At 37.2% G+C, this 19550-nt stretch overlaps 1 protein-coding gene across 9 annotated transcripts in view; it reads left to right on the top strand.

Moving 5' to 3' along the window:
- ATG7 (autophagy related 7) overlaps nt 1-19550 on the top strand; it is a 231371-nt gene that overhangs the window by 86987 nt on the left and 124834 nt on the right. The window lies entirely within an intron of this gene.

Genomic DNA, 19550 nt, shown 5'->3' with positions numbered 1-19550 from the left:
ATATTCATAAAATATTTTATGTTCTTCACTTCTCCCTCCACCCTTAACAGCTTTGGAAAGGAGGGAGGGAGGATCATGTTAGTAACTGCTGGGTTTTTTTGTTTGTTTTGTTTTTTCTTTTTTAAAATTTTATTTATTTATTTATTTATTTATTTATTTATTTATTTATTTATTTATTTATTTATTTTTAGATTTTTATTTATTTGACAGAGAGAAAGACAGCCAGAGAGGGAAAACAAGCAGGGGGGAGTGGGCAGAAGGAGAAGCAGGCTTCCCGCGGAGCAGGGAGCCCGATGCAGGGCTCGATACCCGGACCCCGGGATCATGACCTGAGCCGAAGGCAGAGGCTTAACGACTGAGCAACCCAGGCGCCCCAGTGCTGGGTTTTTTTAAATAAGGGTGCCATCAGTTTGAATTGAGAGATCTTTTATCGATGTACATGCTTGTACATACGCAGTTTGTATACAACGTATAACTATTTATACTGAAAACACCCAGATAAATATTTACATGAATTTATTCTGATGACTGTTGTCCTAGCAGTTCACTTGAACAAACATTAGAACTCCTAATTCATGATACATTTTTGAATGATACAGAGGTGAGTAAGAGCCTCTGAAGTTTCTGATGATATCCTTCTAGACAAAATAGTAAAATTATATTACATGATTAAATAACTTGTTATACCAGAATTATATAAACATCCTTACTAATTATGCCTTGGAAGGCATAGTTTTTAGTAAATGGTAGGAACTGATTAAATGTTTTGAATGGCAGGAAAAATTCATGTTTTAATAGATGAATAAATGAACAGCAAAACAGGATAAGAAAAAAATAAGATAGTCTATACTGTCCAGGAACTCACAGTCTGGTAGGGAGCTAAGACTCAGTAGCAGAATGCCCTTTGCCTGTTAGTGCAGAGGTGTGATTTATCATTATGCCATAAGTGGTAGCTGTTACTGAATGTTATATTTCAGGATTCTGAATATTTATCCACCTGATCTTCTTTTTAGCTTTTGCTATCTCCTTTGCTTTAGTTGATGCTTTCGATGATTTGTTATTATGTTGGAGGATCATTTCCAGAGTATATTAAAACAAGGAGCCCTTGGGATTCATCATAGATGACCTAACATTTTATTAAAGGACACATTTTTGGCAATGAATTCTTTGAAGAGTTTTGCTTGCTCTTATGCAGGATTTTTAAGAGTCTCCATTTTATTTTTTCTAAAAGGCCTTCCAGTATCCTGTCCAGGTATTTCTAAAAGAACTTAATCTCTGCAGCCTTTTTTGCCATAGAAGTTATGAACGAACTGTTTGAGAACATCCTATTCCTAAATTTACTATCCTTATAACTTGCTTGTGTAATGTTTTATGTGATGACAGTGATAAATTCTAGAGTGTCTAGCTTTCCTTAGTTTTTTTTTTTAACTTTTTAAAAATTTTAAGTAAACTCTACGCCACACATAGGGCTTGAACTCATGACCCTGAGATCAAGAGTCACATGTTCTATGCACTGAGCCAGCCAGACATCACTGGTCTTCCCTAGTTTTAAGTAATTCTTTCATCATAGAAACTAAAGATTTTTTTCTTCACAAGGAAGAAAAGGCTACATATTTCTCTTTTCTAGAATACCTAGTGGGTGATTAAAGCATACACCAAAGTTCGACATCTTGAATTTATAGCCATCAGACTAAAATTGGAAAATACCTTCCCTGTGATCCTGAAAAGGTTGCAAGTGTGCCAAGTGTAAACAGTCAATGGGAGAACAGACATAGCAAGTTTTTGCAAATAAGAAGAACCATGTAGAAACTACATGAATGCGTATCCAGTAAGGTATTGAGGAATGGCAGTATCTCTGGGATAACTGCCCCACTTCCCACGAGGACTGTGTTGAAGGGTATGTTGCATAGTCCCAAGGCCTGTAGTCAGAGATTACCCGTCCTCATGACTATAGACAGCCTTGGTGTCTTTGTAGTTAACTCTGGATTCACTGGGGCATTTGGATACTCTGAAGAACTTTGTCAGCACTCCAACTTGGGATAGAAATCCATGTGAAAGCATATTTTTGTGTTCTTTGTAAAGGCAGGAAAAAAATTTGGGTTTCTCTCAGTTCTTGGTTGTGCTTGACGTTTCCCTATCATGTTGGCTCTTTCATGAAGGACCCTTAAGGGGGAGATGGTAACAAAAGTGGCAACTGAGGCAAGTTACTCATTGTTGCATTAATACCTCTCACATATCCCAGATGTGGAACATGAGCTCAGCTTTACTCTTTATGGGCCCATATCTAGATTTCCTGTTAGTTCAATTTGACCTGACAGACTTGACTTCAGTCATAATGCAAGCAGATTTTTAAAAATAAACAAACTGACTTACTAGTAGAGTAACGTGTTAGAGAGAAAACAAAAAAACACGCGTCACTTGGCTCTACTGGAGGAGTAAGAGTATTATTTCCTAACATCTGCTGTTCTTTGCCTAATCATTCAACTGCTTATTTTTGAGACTATTCCAATAGGCCCTTGACACCTGAGAAATAAGACCTGCGACACCCTAACACACTGTGCAAAAGGACTGCAAGTCCCAAGAACTGGCCCTTTCACAGTGTCCCTGGGGGAGGCAATGCGCTTGTTTCAGTTCTGCTGTGCTCAGTCAAAATAGTTGACAAGTTCTTCTTGGGAAATTGCTTCAGATCTCACAATATTTTCCTCTTAGTAGCCTCAGCAGTGGTGAGTTCTTGACCTTTGAAGGGTGGGTTTGATTTTTTGGAAAGGCTAGAAGTAATTTGAAGCTGCGTGTTGTGAATCAAGGGAACAAGCAGTTTGCAAGAAAAACTTAAAGAATTAAAAAACTGCAAGAGCTTCGGTTTCTGGGTCTGAATAAGTGAAAGCACCAGTGCAAGGAACTTGGAATACGCTAACTTTGTGACTACGAGCTGGCTGAGCAATAACAGGACATTTTAATATGGTTTGTGCCATAGAAATGGGCACTGGCTTTAGAGACGAACGCTGCCCACTCTGTGACCAAAGAAAAGTATCTCAAACTTTTTGTGCTTCACTTGAGCGGAAAACAGTTAAGATAATCTTTTTAGTGGCAATGAAGATTAGATGAGAGCTTGTATGCCAAGTGTCTTATAGTTGGTACTGTAAATGTTTTTTTGTGTGTATGGTTTTTTATCTGAGAGAGAGAGCGAGAGTGTGAGCACATACAGGGGGAGAGGGAGAGGGAGGGAGAGAATCTCAAGCAGACTCCCCACTGAGCGAGGAGCCCAATGCAGGGCTCTATCTCACGACCCTGAGATATGACCTGAGCCAAAATCAAGAGCCGGACACTTAACCGACTGAGCCACCCAGGTGCCCTGGTACTGTAAATGTTTTTAATTGCTCCTTCTTACAGAAATCAGATACCATTCCTGTTTCCTTTCATAAATAGGCTCACTTCATAATTTACAGCCATAAAATCTTTCTATCCTTAGAGGCTGAAAAGGGAGGGAAACAAAAAAAGATGAGCAATTCTTTTAAAAGGGCATGGCCTCAAGAGGTGAACAAGTATTAATGTGCAAGTTATTAGATTCATTGTCTTTTTCTTTCCTTTTTGCTTTTCTTTTCATGTAGGCATTTAATCTAGGGGTTTCATTATTAACCAGAATGAAGCTGGGGTTTAATATTCCTGGGAATATGTACTAGGGAAGGAGGTGAATCCTCTTATTTGCTGAAGTTTCTGTGCAGGTATCTGTGACTAGTGTCAGGCCCACACCTCTGGATGAGCTGGCATGAAACTTCCTGGCCATGTTGCCTCTCAATTCTGAATTCCTCTGTGCCCCTAATTAGAGAGCAGGGGCATAAGAGACTCAGGATGGTGGTTCTATGACAGCACCAGGCCTGCTACTGTCGTGCTGTTGTTCTTGCCCTTGTCCCACACTGCTCCTCAGAAGCCTTTCTCCAGCCCCAAGCATCTTGCCTTTCCTTATTGTGGTTATATTTGGTTGGAGGCCAGAGCAACACTAACAGGGAGGACCACCTGGTTTGGCTTCATCTTGCCAGATGCTGCAGTGTTTCTTTCTTTGGCACCATTTTATGGCTGTCTGCTCAGTGTCCTTTTCAAGCTTCCCATGAAGTGTCTAGCAAGAGGGCTACCCCATCTATCAGGCCAAGAGCTCCTTAGGTTCAGAGAAATGACACAGAGGTCCAGGATTTCCAACCCTCTCAGTTCACTTACCTACCATATTAAGCATCTTTCAGACAATGATGTGGCAAGAATAACACTCATAGAATTCCAATGTACTGTCCTTGGGGGGTGGGGAGATTCCATTTAAAATTTTTAGCAATTTTGAGGACTGATTGGTTAAGCTCCTTGGTGAACCAACTGGTTATCCTTGGGAGACTTGTCCTTTTAAAGGAGAATCCTGACCCAGAAGAATGTATTTCCAACTGTGACATCAGGAAAATTGTGTGCGCTAGAACAACTTCTAGGTGCCCTCCAGCACAGATTTTGGGGGGTGGGGATGAGAGTTTCAAAGTTTTTCTTCAAGAAATTGTTTATGACAAACATAGTTCACTTGGCTGTTTTGGTTAATTTGCAGCTTAAATATTTTTAAAAACATTTGGAAGGTAGGGACATGCAGCTGCTAAGAATCTAAGACAGTGTTGTTTGGAAAATGCAAATGTTTCTGTTTTGCATTTACTTAATAAGGAAGTAGGATAGTTGCCTCCCATCTCTCTATTCCTTTGAATACAGATAATTGTTTAAATGACATCATTTTGAATAAAATACACAGTCCAGGTGGTTTTGGGACAATCAGTGGGAAAAAGTTATTTAAAAAAAAAACAAAACAAAACTTGGGTATCATTGCATTCCAAGGGCCAAGAGACAGAATAATGGTATTTTTGGCAGGCTTCCAGGCCCAGCAAAACCCACACCCTAAGGCTGTCTCTGTAGCTTCCTGTGGTTTTCCCACTGAAGAGAAACAGCCTTTCTCTTGGATGGTCCAGGATGGCAAGTCTGTACATTAGCTTGATCAGCATGATGTTCCTGCTTTGAGGTTATTTCCCAACAGGATCCATTTGGGAAATTTGATATGCCACAATTTTTGCAAACTAAACTGTGTTTTAATCTTTTTGGTAGAAATGGGTAGCTTCCAATGGTTACAGGTTATTTTGCTACCATGTGGTTTCTAACAAGGTCAAGTCTCAGACCAAATTTTGCCACACATGTGAACATTTATTAGCAAGCAGACACAAAAGTTGGTCATTCATCCATTTCTTACAGACTGAGAAAAACCCAACCTCATCCTTTTCATATGTATCTCACATCAGATATTCAGTAGAGCCAGATACAAACATATTCTCCTTAAAGGATATATCTAACCTTTCAGTTGTATCAAGTGATCAAATCTTCTGTTAACTGTCCAGACCCAGGACCGGAAGCTTAGGACCAGAGTGCCACTGTGAAGAGTGGTAGGCTGCTTAGTTTACCAGACTCTTATAATCCTCATGTATATAAAGGTTATATTTCCAACCAGCCTATATATCTTGAGCACTATTACTTTCATCAGAAAAATTATTCCTCCACCCCCTCCTTTATACTCATTAGGAAAACCTTCCAGTGTAGATTTAGGTAGCTATAATTAGTACACTCTGATTTGGGAGGTTGACTCTCTTCTACTTAGTCTTTCAAATGTGAACCAACCACACCTAGATGATGCATTCCTCATTAGGGTGCCTCAAATACTAAGTAGCTACCCTTGTCTGTGCACACGCTATGTATGCTGAAGTATTTAAAATAAATTATAGATAACAATTCTTTATTTGCACCTAGAATATTGTGTCTTGCATAATGTTGCCAGCCATTAATGAGTGACCTGAAATGTCAGTTGACACTGGCCTGCTATGATGAATTAACCAGAGCCATGGATGAATGGTTCACCTGTGGGGCAGAGAAAGAGATTTAGTTGTAGGCTTTTTCAAGCTCTTTTGCATTCCTCCATCTAATCTTCTGATACGCATGGAAGTATCTCTCACCCAATTTTGCAGAGAAATCTTTGTCCAGAGTCATAGAGGAAATAGATTATAGGAACTGTAACTTGAACCTTTGTTCTTTATAGTTCCTCTATAAGGGTAGGTTGCTACCAGGAAGAGCTATCACGATTCTTCAAGGAATACCATAGTGCTTTCACTTTGGGGCAGGTGTGGGCAAGGTAAGGCCGTGTGCTAAGGATATAATACATAAAAGAATGTTGGGAGATAAGTAGTTTAACTCATGGTAAGCCATATAATTCAAACCAGCTCTCTTACTAAAATCACCTAAAGAAACTAGATAAATCATTTTTTTAATCTTCTTAAACATCAAAGAACTAATAAACTGTGAAGAATTAAGTTGAGACTTGGGAGGGAATGTGACAGAGCAGAGTGAGCCTAACATTGGGGCCTCTTTTATCTTATGGGCATTTGCTGATCGAGAAAAGGAAGTTGAGAGCCTGAGCTCAACTTTGGTATCCTTTCAATGTTAAAAACTTTAGTCTGGGTCTTATCAAGCTCAGAAAGCCTGGTAAACCATTCCCCACTTTAAGTTGGGACTCCCTGAAGAGATGCACTGAGGATTAATGGTAACTGGAAGTAAACCAACTCTCACATTGGCTGCAGCTCAGTTTCACATTATCTGAGTGGCCCACAAACTTTAAGATTGACTGGGATAAAGATGACTACATGTAGCTAATGCCCATACGGTGCCAGGTAAAAGCAATGGAATCTTCTTAGAGGAGAATATCATGATCCCAGTCCTCAAATTACTTCAACAAATAATTTTTCAATTACAGTATCCAGCCTAATCAGAGGTAACCAAGCACACAAAGAAAGAAGACACCAAACAAGAACTAACAGAAGCAACAGACAACAGAAATAGACTCACAGAGATTCTAGATACTAGAATTACCAGAAGCAGACTATACAATATTATTACAGGATTAAAAGAAATACAAGCCAAACTTTAGTTTCAGCAGGTACTGAGAACTTTAAAATGTGGCTTTGTACATTAAAAAAAAAAAAAAATCAAATTCTACAACTAAAATACAAAAACAAAGTGAACAGTTTATAGGCTGTCAGACACAGCAAAGAGTAAATCAGTGACCATGCACTCTCTCTCAAATAAAATCTTTTAAAAAAGAAGATATAATGGAATTAAATATTTTAAATGAATGATAAATATTTCATGTAAAAATTTATAGGATAGAGGTAAAGGAGTAACCTAATAGAAAAATGGATAGCCTTAAAAGAAAAAAAGGCTTAAAATTAATGAGCAAATATTTATCTCAAGAAGTCAGAAAATGCAGTACAACAAATACAAACAAGCCAAAGGTAGAAACTAAAGAAGCAAAAAGAAGATGAACAATGCCAAGAGTGTGGAAGTATCTATAAAATTGGTAAGCCTCTGATGAGGCCGACCATGAAGAAACAGAAAACACAATTAGCATGTATCTTAACAGCATAGTTTTGAATTTTTTTATTTTATTTTATTTTTTAAGATTTTATTTGTCTGAGAGAGAAAGAGAGAGCGAGCACACACAAACAGGGGGTGCGGCAGGCAGAGGGAGAAGCAGGTTCCCCGCTGAGCAAGGAGCCCAATGTGGGACTCAATCCCAGGGTCCTGGGATCGTGACCTGAGCGGAAGGCAGACACTTAACCGACTGAACCACCCAGGCGTCCATTGAATTTTTTTTTTTAAAGGGTTTATTTATTACAGAGAGTGCATGCACATGTGTGCAAGGGGGAAGGGGGAGAGGGAGGAGGAGAGAATCTCAAGCAGACTTCCCACTGAGCACGAACCCTGACTTGTGGCTTGATCTCAGGACCCTGAGATCGTGACCCAAGCCAAAACCAAGAGTGGGATGCTCAACCAACTGAGCCACCTAGGTGCCCCCAACATAGTATTAAATTTTTAAAGGTCAGATACAAAGGAATAAATGTCTAAGTTCAGAATTCAAATACAGCAGAACTAAGGGTTGGTGTTCGGGAAGCAGATTTAGATGGAAGAATTAAAAAGAAGAATAAGGAAGTGGTTATCAAAGAAGTCAGTGTTTACCTCAGAGAGGCCGGTAGGGTGTTGTGATTGTAAAGTGGGCTTTGTAGGGACTTCCAGCGTGCTGATGTTCTTGATAGTATTTTAAGCTATAACGTTTTAGGTCTGTGTTATTTCATGACAGAAAGATTAATAAATAAGCATTCTGCTTGCAGGTGTTTTCAGGCTCACCCATCATTTACATCATTCTTTTAGCTATACACGAAAGGGTCTCAACCTGACACACTCCTTTTTCGAGAATACTCATTCTAGCCTGAAGGTTTTCTAACACATGAGTAGAAGTGGTCTACTGGTAGACCACACAACTCAAATACCTTAGGCCATAAGGGACTGAGTCCAAAAGAACTTACCTACACCATACTTAATTTAAGCCAAGAGTATACATACTTTTTGAAATTGAGACTCTACTATGTGTTCCCTCTTATGCTGGGCACCCACATATACAAGCCTACAGGGGAGACCGATAAATACATGTGTGGAGCGAATTAGTTTGAAGATGACGGGAAACAAATGGGGACTATGGCCAGCTAGAGCTCAGGTTCTCTCTGAGGGGCAGCTAAGGTCCAACTCTGATCACTGACTTGTGGAATTTGGGAGTAATGTTGCCAGATCTTCTCTTGTTTTTGTTTGTTTGTTTTAAGAGTAAATGGAAATCTGAATTTTAAAGTCAAAGCATCGGATTTTTTAGTGTTAATTCAAGCATATGTTTTCCCCCAAATACTCCATGAGTCAAACCAAACCTGTGTCTTTGCTATTTCCAGTCAAGGACTGTTAGTTTATGGCAGTAACATCGGGTCATGCCGATGGAGATAGAGAATAATATATAAAATAATATAATCAAATGCCTAGTTTTTCTCAGTGGACCTTGCCTGCCAAATATGTGCTTGTATAAGTCTCAGTTCCAGAATTAAAGAAAGTCACTGAACCAAAATCCATACATTACAAAGTCACTTGGGGTAATAATTTTCTTAATGAGAGCTGGCTCTCTTTGCAGGGGACCTAAAAACTTTCTACCATGAAGAATTTATTAAAGGGATTGACTAAAACTGCTAAATAAACAGTAGTATCACACAGTAATTTTTTTTAGGAGGAATAGCTAAAGATGAGTTTTTAAAGTTAAGGGAACATACATGCTTCTTCATGGGTTGAGTCTAAGAGAAGGTCCTCCTGCTCAGAGAAAGGCATTTTGAAGAACTGGGGATGTGGCCCAGCTCTCTAGGGGATTCTGATGTGTGCTCTCAGACTCTGTAGTTTTTGTGCTCTGTGATTTTTGTGCTTTGTGACTTACTTTGAAGAATGACTTTAGAAAGCTGTAATTTGTTACATTAAGGTTTCAAGTTATTTATTATTTTTAATGTCCTGGCATCCTCCAAATGATCCTTCAGAGAATATCTTCAGTTTGTTATAGTCATGAACAAATATTATATGGGTTAAAAAGATGACTGAGAAAGAAAAGTTCTAGCCTTAAAAATTTCGTTTTAAAGTAAAGACTCGTATACATAGTAGATAAAATTGTATCCTCTTTTGCCTTCCTTATTCTCTATTCATAGGATGAAATAGATACATTTTTCAAGGATATTTTTTTACTGTTAAGGGCATTGGGGGAAAGTTAATCAGTAAGACAAAGATTATCAAGAGAGATTATATTTTTTAAGATGGTGGGTATTTTTGTGTTCAGATGAGAATATAGAGAGGTAGGGATAGTTCTTGTCTGATTCCTTCTGCTTAGATAATGAAGATGAAAGTAGGTCACTTAAGAAACCAACTTGTACATAATGTACACATTTAACTTATGTATTTTTTAGGATTTTTTGTCTCTGAGTTATTTTGTTTAATTGGGGTGAAAATTTTTCCTTTTCCATATTAGTGTTAATTAATACTTAAATATGTAAGGTAGTCCAGTTCTTTTTCCCTAACTTGGTTGTATAAATTAGAATACTAATGAAATGATAAAATAAAAACAAAGCATTAGTATAAACAAGCCTGAGAACAAAGAATGAATATCACAAGTGTAAAAATAGTTCTGCATGCATTGTGCATTACAGTAAATATTTGATTATCTCCTTGACAAAAGATAGCACCCCTGTACACTTCTGTTCATAGCAGCATTATTCACAATAGCTAAAACATGGAAGGACCCCAGTGTCCATCTACAGAAGCATCAACAGAATGTGGTCTATCCATATATCGGAATGTTATTCAACCTTCCAAAAGGAAGGGAATTCTGACACACACTACAACATGGAGGAACCTGGAGGACATTATGCTAAATGAAATAAGCCAGTCCTAAAAAGACAAAAAAATGCATGACTCCATTTAAATAAGGTACTTAGAGTAGTCAGATTCCTAGAGACAGAAAGTAGAATAGTGGTTACCAGGGCTGGGGGAGGAAAATGGTGAGTTGGCATTTAAAGGGTGTAGAGTTTCAGTTTTGCAAGATAAAAAGAGTTCTGGAGATGGAAGGTGATGGGGATGGTTGCACAACATTGTTAACGTACTTAATGCCACTGAACTGAACACTTAAAAATATTTAAGAAAGTAGATTTTATATATTTATTTTACCACAACAAAAAAAAATTTGGAAAAAATAAAAATGATACTTCTTATACAGAAACATAGTGAATTTCTCCAAGAAGCCTGTAACCTAGAGCAGACTCTGTAAATATTCAAATGAATGTATTGAGTGGCTTGGGCTATAGTCATTCTTAGAGTGGCCTCTTGTTTACATTTTTACAATTCGCCTCCTTGTTGACTTCTATCCATATTTAAAATAAGCCCTCCTCAAATTTATGACCTGCCATAGTGTAAGTCTAAAAAAATCAGATTAGGTGGTCAGAGCATCCATTTGTAAATATTTTGATCATTGTAATATCATGGTCATTAAGCAACTCAACTTTGTAAGGTCGAATTATTAAGAAACCTTTTATGGTAGAATTGAAAAGAGAGCTATTTAGATTTTTTTTTTTAATTTAAATTGAATTAGCCAACATACAGTATTTTCATCATTAGTTTCAGATGTAGTGTTCAATAATTCATGAGTTGCATATAACACCCAGTGTTCATCACATCGAATGCCCTCCTTAATGCCCATCACCCAGTTACCCATCTCCCCACCCACCCACCTCCCTCCAGCAACCCTCAGTTTGTTTCCTGTAGTTAAGAGTCTCTCATGATTTTTCTCCCCTCTGATTTCTTCCCATTCAGTTTTCCCTATGGAAACATAGGAAGCCCTATGATCCTCTGCACTGTTTCTTATATTCCACATATGAGTGAAACCATAAAATTGTCTTTCTCTGATTGACATATTTCGCTCAGCATAATACCCTCCATTTCAATACCCTTCATGTCAATATAAATGGTTAAGTATTCATCCTTTCTGATAGCTGAGTAATATTCCATTGTATATATATACCACATCTTCTTTATCCATTCATCTGTTGATGGACATCTCTGCTCTTTCCACAGTTTGACTATTGTGGACATTGCTGCTATAAACATTGGGGTGCAGGTACCTCTTTGGATCACTACATTTGTATCTTTGGGGTAAATCCCTAGTAGTGCAATTGCTGGGTCATAGGATAGCTCTATTTTTAACTTTTTGAGTAACCTCCATATTGTTTTCCAGAGTGGTTGTACAGCTTGCATTTCCACCAACAGTGTAAGAGGGTTCCCATTTCTCCGCATCCTCGCCAACATTTGTCGTTTCCTGTCTTGTTAATTTTAGCCATTTAGCCATTCTGACTGGTGTGAGGTGGTATCTCATTGTGATTTTGATTTGTATTTCCCTGATGCAAAGAGATGTGGAGCATTTTTTTCATGTGTCTGTTGGCCATTTGTGTATCTTTAGAGAAGTGTTTGTTCATGTCCTCTGCCCATTTCTTGACTGTATTATTTGTTTTTCGTGTGTTGAGTTTGGTAAGTTCTTTATAGATCATGGATACTAGCTCTTTATCTGATATGTCATTTGCAAATATCTTCTCCCATTCCGTAGGTTGCCTTTTAGTTTTGTTGACTGTTCCTTTGCTGTGCAAAAGTTTTTTTCTTGATGAAGTCCCAGTATTTCATTTTTGGTTTTGTTTCCCTTGCCTTTGGAGACATGTCTAGCAAGAAGTTGCTGCGACCGAGTTCAAAGAGGTTGCTGCCTGTGTTCTCCTCTAGGATTTTAATGGTTTCCTGTCTCACATTTAGGTCTTTCATCCATTTTCAGTTTATCTTTGTGTATGGTGTAAGAAATGGTCCAGTTTCATTCTTCTACATGTGGCTGTCCAATTTTCCTAGCACCATTTATTGAAGAGACTACCCTTTTTCCATTGGATATTCTTTCCTGTTTTGTTGAAGATTCATTGACCATAGATTTGAGGGTCCATTTCTGGGTTCTCTGTTGTGTTCCATTGATCTATGTGTCTTTTTTTGTGCCAATACCATATTGTCTTAATGATCACAGCTTTGTAATCCAGCTTGAAGTCCAGCATTGTGATGCCCAAAACCAGCTCCGCTTTTCTTTTTCAACATTCCTCTGGCTATTTGGAGTCTTTTCTGATTCCATACAAATTTTAGGATTTGTTCCAGCTCTGTGAAAAATGTCGATGGTATTTTGATGGGGATTGCATTGAATGTGTAGATTGCTCTGGGTAGCATAGACATTTTAACAATATTTATTCTTCCAATCCATGAGCATGGAATGTTTTTCCATTTCTTTGTGTCTTCCTCAATTTCTTTTCATAAGTTATCTGTAGTTTTTAGAGTAGCTATTTTAGATTTAGATAAGATTGTGTCAGATTAGCTTTTCTTTTTTGGGGTGGGGGGAGGTGGGACAGATTAGCTTTTCCACAAAGGGTCTGCAGTAGTTCTTTGATCTTCTACCACTATCTGAAACTTGAAGGTTGTGAAATCATCTAAGGAGAGCTTCCTTTTTCTTCTCTTTCTCCTCACTATATATATTTATCTTTTCAAGGATCTTCAGAAGTATTGTTCATCTTTTAAGATGATAAACTAGATGTCATACATATTTAGTTCCAAACAACTCTAATTGGAAATGACACATTTTTAAAAAGCAGTCCACAGATTGATGGGGGAGAAGGTTAAGTGCATCTGTCCATCCATCAATCCACCCCTCCATTCCTCCCTCCAGATAGTGTTTCTTATTACTCATTCTGCATTACAGACGAAAGTAGGATCCTCATACTAACAGCTCATTATAGGTCTTTTTTTAATTAAAACACAATTCACATATCATAAAATTCATCACTTTAAAGTGTACAATTCTTTGGTTTTTAAATATATTCACAAGTTTGTGCAACCATCACACTATCTAATTAGAGTACTTTCTTCACCCCAAACAAACGCCATAACCCCAATACCCATTAGTAGTCATTTCTCCATTCCCAGCTTCCCCCAGACCCTGCAAGCACTAATCTACTATCTGTCTCTATGGATTTTCCTATTCTGGACATTTCATATAAATGGAACCATACATGTAGCCTTTCACAGAAGGCTTCTTTCATTTAGCATAATGCTTTCAAGGTTCATCCATAATGTAGCATGTGTCAGTACTTCATTTCTTTTTAAGGCTAAAAAATATTCCATTGTATGGATATACCACATTTTTTTTATCCATTCATCAACTGATGGATATTTGGGTTGTTTCCATTTGGCGGCTTTTATGAATGCTGCCACTACAAACATTTGTGTATAAGTTTTTGTGTGAACATATGTTCTCAATTCTCCTGGGTGTATACCTAGGAGTATAATTACTGGGTCATATGGTAACTCTGTTTAACATTTTATAAAACTGCCAAACTGTTTTCCACAACAGCTGTACCATTTTAAATTCGCATTAGCATAGGAGGATTTCGATCTCCATCTTCTTGTCAACACTTGTTTTTGTCTCTTTTTTATTGTAGCTATCTTACTGGGTGTGAAGTAGTATTTCACTGTGGTATTGATTTGCATTTCCCTAATGACCAGTGATGTTGAGCATCTGTTCATGTGCTTGTTGGTCATTTGTCTGTCTTTTTGGGGGAAATGTCCATTTGCTTCCTTTGTCCATTGTTAAATTGTTTGGGTTTTTATTTTTGTTTTTGGCTTTTTATTGAGAAGTTTTAAGAATTCTTTATATATTCTGGATACTGAACCCTTATCATATATGTAATTTGCAAATATTTTCTCCTATTTTGTGGCTTGTCTTTTCACTTTCCTGATGTATCCTTTGAAGCACAATAGTTTTTAATATTGATGACATCCTAATTATTTTTTTGGGGGGGTAAGGAGGTTGAGTCTCTGAGGGGGTTTTGTTGCCACATCTAAGAAACTGTTGTCCAACCCAAGCTCATAAGGATTTACTCTGTTTCTTCTAAGAGTGTAACTGTTTCAGTGCTTACATTTAGATCTATAATCCATTTTCAGTTAATTTTTGTGTATTGTATGTGGTAAGTGTTTAACTTCATTCTTTTGCATGTAGATATTCAATTGTTCCAGTACCATTTGTTGAAAAGAGTATTTTTTACCCCATTGAATTATCTTGTTACTCTTGTCAAAAATGTAAGGGTTTATTTTTGGGCTCTATTCCATTGATCTGTATGTCTGTCCTTATGCTAGTGCCATCTAGTAATCAATACTTACCTTTTAGTAAGGTTGGGAATCATGAAATGTGAGATCTTCAGTTTCATTCTTTTACAAGATTATTTTGGCTATTCTAGGTCCCTTAGGTTTCCATATGAATTTTAGGATCAGCTTGTTAGTATCTGTCCCCACTTACTAAAAGCCAGCTGGGATTGCACGGAATATTAGATCAATTTGGAGTATTTTGCTATCTTACCAACATTAAGTCTTATAATCCGTGAACTTGGGATGTCCTTGTATTTTAGTTCTTTACTTTTCTCAGTGTAGTTTTCAGTGTCCATGTATTGCATTTACTTCATTAAATTTATTCCTGGATCTTTTTTTGATGTTGTAATAAATGGAGTGGTTTTCTTTCTTCCTTTCTTTTTTTATTTATTTTATTTTATTTTATTTTATTATTTTATTTTTTTTAAAGATTTTATTTATTTATTTGACAGAGAGGGACACAGCGAGAGAGGGAACACAAGCAGGGGGAGTGGGAGAGAGAGAAGCAGACTTCCCGCGGAGCATGGAGCCTGATGCGGGGCTCGATCCCAGGACCCTGGGATCATGACCTGAGCCGAAGGCAGACACTTAACGACTGAGCCACCCAGGCGCCCCATCTTCCTTTCTTTTTTTAGATTTATTTATTAGAGAGAGAGAGTGTGTGCAAGGGGAGGGGCAGAGGGAGAAGGAGAGAAGCAGACTTCGTCTCAGTGTAGAGCCCCCATTGCAGGGATCAGTCCCACAATCCTGAGATCATGACCTGAGCTGAAATCAAGATTCAAACACCCAACTGATCAAGCCACCCAGGGGCCCCTAAATGGAGTGATTTTTCTTAATTTCTTCTTTGAATAAGTCATTGCTGGTGTATAAAAATACAGTTGATTTTTGTATATGACTCTTGTATCCTTCAAGAGTAGAATATACGCTTGTACTCGAGAGTGGGAGTCCTTGATGTACTTACTTTTTCTAAGAGTATTTTGTGGACTTCTTAGGCTTTTCCATGTACAAGATCATGTCTTCTGAAAATAGAGTTTTACTTCTTTCTTTCTAGTCCAGATCCAGTCTAGACAGATGCTTTTATTTCTTTTTCTTGCCTATTACCCTGACTAGAACCTCCAATACAATGTAGAATAGAAGGGCAAAAGTGGGAATCCTTGTCCTATTCCTGATATTACTGGTAAAGCTTTCAGTCTTTCACCGTTAAGTATAATATTGATACTTATTGATGCCCTTTAGTAAGTTGAGGAAATTCTCTTCTATTATTGGCTTGTTAATTCGTATGAAAGGGTGTTGGATTTTGTCAAATACTTTTTCTGTGCCTTTTTAGATGACGGTGTGGTTTTTGTTCCTGATTCTATTAACATGATGTATTACATTGATTTTCATATGTTGAACCAGCCTTGCTTTCCAGGGATAAATCTCACTTTGTCATGGTATATAATCCTTTTTATATGTTGCTGGAGATTCAGTTTGCTAATTTAAAAAATTTTTTTAAATTTACCTAAGTAATCTCTACACTCAACGTGCAGCTCAAATTCACGACCCCAAGATCAAGAGTCACATGCTCCTCAGACTGAGCTAGCCAGGCACCCCAGTTTGCTAATATTTTAGGTGAAGATACTTGCACTTATATTCATAGGGGACTTTGTTCTTTGGTTTTCTTTATTTGTGATGTCTTTGTCTGGTTCTGGTATCAAGATAATACTGGTCTCAAAATGAATTGAGACATGTTTCCTTCTTTTCTGTTGTTCAGGGGGATTTGTGAAAGATTGGTTAATTCTTTAAATGTCTGGTAAAATTCATCAGCAAAGCCATCTGCTTCTGGGCTTTTCTTTGTGGGAAGTTTGTGATTACTAATTCAGTCTCTACTTTTCATGAGTCTATTTAGAGTTTCTGTTTCTTTTTGAGTTGTTTCAATACTTTGTGTCTTTCAAAATTTTTCCATTTTTTATCTAGGTCATCTAATGTCTTGGCATACAGTTGTTTGCAGTATTTCCGTAAAATTTTTTAAAAGATTTTATTTATTTGTCAGACAGAGCACAAGCAGAGGGAGCTGCAGGCAGAGGGAAAAGCAGGCTCCCCACTGAGCAGGGAACCCGAAGTGGGACTTGATCCCAGGACACTGGGGTCATGACCTGAGCCGAAGGCAAATGCTTAACCAACTGAGCCACCCAGGCGTCCCTCCATATAATTTTTATTTCTGAAGTATTGACAGTAATAGCCCCTCTCTCATTCTTGATATTAGTAATTTGAGTGTTTTCCCTTTAATTTTTGGTCAGTCTAAATAAAAGTTTGTCACATTTATTTGGTCTTCTGAAAAGATTTTATTTCTGCTCAGTTCTTTGTATTTCCTTCTTCATGCTTGCTTTGTGTTTAGTTCACTTTTTTGTTTTGTTCTTAGGTTGGAAAGTTACGTTATTGATTTTAAATCACTCTTCTTTAATATAGGCATTTATAGCTATAAATTTCCCTCTGAGCACTGTGTTCAATGCATCTCATAACTTTTGGTATGTTACGTGTGCGTGTGTGTGTGTATGCAGGCGCGTGCATGCATGTGTGTTTTCGTTCATCTCAAAGTATTTTCTAATTTCCCTTGTGATTTCTTATTTGATCCATTGCTTTTAGGAGTGTGTTGTTTAATGTCCACATATTTATGAGTTTCTCAAATTTCTTTGTTATTGATATCCAATTTTATCCCATTATGATCAGAGAACATAATTTATATGATTTCAGCTTTTTTCTCTTATTGAGACACATTTTATGGTCTAACACATGGTATATCCTAAAGAATGTTATATTCTTTGAGAAGAATATGGATTCTGCTGTCCTCAGAATAGTGTTCTATAGGTATTTATTAGGTTTAATTGATATATAGTGTTGTTCAAGTCTTCTGTTTCCTCAGTGATCTTCTGTCTAGTTGTTCTGTCCATTATTAAAAGTGCAGTATTAAAATCTCCAGCTATGATTGTTTAATTGTATATTTTTCCTTTCAATTCTGTCAGTTTTTGCAAAATGTATTTTGGGTCTGTATTGATAAGCACACCTAAGATTATAATTATTGTATCTTTTTAATATATTGACCCTTTTATTATGTCCTTCTATGTCCCCAGTAACAATTTTTGTCTTTTTTTTTTTTTAAAGATTTTATTTATTTATTTGAGAGAGAGAGAGAATGAGAGACAGAGAACATGAGAGGGAGGAGGGTCAGAGGGAGAAGCAGACTCCCTGCCAAGCAGGGAGCCCGATACGGGACTCGATCCCGGGACTCCAGGATCATGACCTGAGCCGAAGGCAGTTGCTTAACCAACTGAGCCACCCAGGCGCCCAACAATTTTTGTCTTAAAGTCCATTTTGTTTGATATTAGTATAGCCTCTCCAGTTAACTGTCTTTTGGTTTCTGCTTTCGTGGAGTCTTCTCTCTTTTTTTTCTCCCCCCCTTTTTTAAAATTTTATTTTATTGTTATGTTAATCACCATACATTACATCATTAGTTTTGTGGGTTTTTTTTAAAGATTTTATTTATTTGACAGAGAGAGATACAGCGAGAGAGGGAACACAAGCAGCGGGCGTGGGAGAGGGAGAAGCAGGCTTCCCGCAGAGCAGGGAGCCCGATGCGGGGCTCGATCCCAGGACCCTGGGATCATGACCTGAGCCGAAGGCAGACGCTTAACGACTGAGCCACCCAGGAGCCCCTACATCATTAGTTTTTGATGTAGTGTTCCATGATTCATTGTTTGCGTATAACACCCAGCGAACTGTACATATTTAAGGTCTACAACTTGCTATGTTTATATATCTTGAAATGATCACCACAACCAAGCTAGGTAACATATCCATCACCTCTACAGAATTACCATTGTGTGTGTATGTATGTGTTGAGAAGTTTAGTATAAGATCTCTCCTCTTAGCAAATTTCAAGTATGCAATATGGTATTTTTAACTGTCATCACCATGCTGTACATTACATCTCCATAACTTATTTATCATGCATAATTTAAACTGCATGGAATATCTTTTTCTATTCTTTTACTTTCAACCTATTCACGTCTTTGAATCTAAAATGAATCTCTTGTAGCACATAGTTGGATGATGTTTTTTGTTTTATCTGTCCATTCTGCCATGTATGCCTGTAGTTGGAAGCAGTTAATTCATTTACATTTAATGATAAAATAGAATTTACATCTGCCATTTTGGTTTTTGGTTTCTATATGTCTTACGCCTTTTTTTCTTTGTTTTCCTCTATTTTTCTTTATTCCACCTTTTTGTGTTAGATATTTTCTAGTGTGCCATTTAATTCCCTTGTTTTTTCTCTTACTATATATATTTTTATTTTGGTGGCTGCTCCAGAGTTTACAATTAAAATGCTATTTATAACAATGTGTTTTGGTTTAACAACACCTTAATTTGGGTAATAGTAAAAACTTTGCTCCATTGTACCTTGGTTTGCCTCCGCTTCTTGTGGGCTTACTGTCACACAGATTAAATCTTCATGTGACAACACAGATGTATAAGTATTGCTTTATGCATTTGTATATTTGTATTTTATTTTATTATGTATCTGTATTTTAAATCACATAGAAGAAAAAAAATCACAAAGAAAAAAATACATTTGTTGTCTTTTATATTTATCTATGCAGTTTCCTTTACCTGTGTTCTTTATTTCTTGTGGATCTGAGTTACTGTCTAGTGTCCTTTCATTTCAACCTGAAGTACTCACTTCAGAATTTTTTACAGGATAGGCTTGCTGGTGATGAATTCCCTTGTTTTTGTTTATCTGGGAATGTGTTCATTTCTCCTTCATTTTTGAAGGTTAGTTTTACTGGACATAGAGTTCTTGGTTGACAGTCTTTTGCTTTCAGCACTTTGAATATTTCATG

Source organism: Mirounga angustirostris, unplaced genomic scaffold (assembly GCF_029215605.1).
Source record: "Mirounga angustirostris isolate CCGP_5_RB_7025 unplaced genomic scaffold, mMirAng1.0.hap1 SCAF_1, whole genome shotgun sequence".
Lineage (NCBI taxonomy): Eukaryota > Metazoa > Chordata > Mammalia > Carnivora > Phocidae > Mirounga > Mirounga angustirostris.
This window is presented reverse-complemented; position numbering and strand designations above follow the sequence as displayed.